This window comes from Orycteropus afer, unplaced genomic scaffold, assembly GCF_000298275.1.
Source record: "Orycteropus afer afer isolate SDZICR_OR568_19922 unplaced genomic scaffold, OryAfe1.0 scaffold00625, whole genome shotgun sequence".
Lineage (NCBI taxonomy): Eukaryota > Metazoa > Chordata > Mammalia > Tubulidentata > Orycteropodidae > Orycteropus > Orycteropus afer.
The window spans coordinates 254,481-256,287 of record NW_006922212.1 but is presented as its reverse complement, the minus strand read 5'-3'; positions in this window follow the sequence as shown (position 1 = coordinate 256,287).

Genomic DNA, 1,807 nt, shown 5'->3' with positions numbered 1-1,807 from the left:
CTTCTGGTTTGTCAGTTATCTTTCATCACCTCCCCAGTTATAGCCACACAGGAATGGATATCTGTGCACATGTCCTAAATGCATTGAAATTAATTCCACAAGTACTAATTAAGTACACACTATGTGCCAGGTGTTGTGGAAGATGGTGGGGATACAAATTGAAGACCACTGTATGATGGACCTAATTTGCATCTTGTTCATATCAGACATTGAATTTCAGTGCCTACCATTTGACACCTCGGAAGGAAGGTTGGGCAATCCTACTTCCGTAGTGATACTGCCTCGGAAACCGAAGGAGGGGTCATTATGAGTCACGGCTGACTCAACAGCAAATAACGACAACAACATTAAGGGGCAGGGAGTAGAGCTAAAAGATACCAAGGATATAGAATAAGAGAGTTTGATGGGGAGGAAGACAGACCAGCTTACCACATCATGATGTGCAAAAGTTTTAAAAATTTGCCCTTTTAATTTCTGATTTCACCTGTACCATTATTTCTGCACGCAATGGTATCACCAGTTATCTTTCAGCCCTTGAATGCCCTAAGCTCTTTCCCAGCTCATAAGTCTTTGCACCAGCTGCTCCCTTTGCCTGAAATGCTCTCCCTCCAGATCTTTGCTGGGCTCCCTCTTCCTCATTCAGGTCTCTGCTCATATATATCATCCCCCTGGTGTAGTCTTTTCTGATCATCTTTCGTCAATCTCTATTCCACGTATTCACCCTATTCTTTCTAAAATCATCTCCTTTTAAATTATGTATATGTTAATCTGCTCAGAGGTTTATGTATCAGTGCTTCTGTTGATATTTTTATTGATTTATAAAGGCAGGTTCCCCACTGAGCTCCATGACAATAGTGGTCCTTGTTCAGCACTTCCGTTTCAAACCACTTGATGGTGCTGAACAAATATTTGTCAAGTGAATGAAGAAGGAGCAGAGGAGCTGGGTAACAAATTAGAGGCAGAGATTAAAGTTTCTTAGTAAGGCTGCCAAAAGTAAAACGTTCTTGTTTTGGGAGACACACAAATAGAAAAGAACCTGAAAGGTAATTTGAAATTACAAGAAGAAAAGAAACTCCAGTTAATTGATTTATATTCAAATGCTTACTTTAGACCAGAGACAAGCAAATATTTTCTGCAAAGGGCCAGATATTAAATATTCTAGGCTTTGTAGGCCATAGTGATATTGTCCCAACTACTCAACTCAGGGGTTGAAACAGAACAGCAAGACTAGACAATATATAAACAAAAGGATGTTGCTGCATGACAATAAAATTTTATTTACCAAAACAGACCACATTTGGCCAGAGTGGCATCATTTGCCAATTACTGCTTTAGACAAATTCGATAAAGGTACACAGAGTCAGCATACAATGAAACCATATAAGGAAAAGGAAGTAACCTGTAATGAGAATCCATGTTCCAAAGAATCCCGAGGTAGCATAAACTGTCAATGTGCTCAGCTGGTAACCAAAAGGTTATAGGTTCAAGTCCACCAAGAGACATTGTAGAAGAAATGCCTTGCTATCTACTTCCAAATAATCAGCCACAAAACACCTATGGAGCCGCTCTACTCTGACACACCAAGCTTATGATGAGTCAAAACTGACTCCATGGCAACTGGTCAACGAAGACTCAGACTTTGGGCAGGGTGCTTTATATACATCTCACCCAATCATTTCAACTACTCTAGAACACAAGCACCATTACAACCATTTGGCAATAACCAGGGGCTCAAAGAGGTTAAATAACTTGCTCAGGGTTTAAAAAATAAAAAGCCAGGGTTTGAATCCAGGTCTCTGATTTCAAG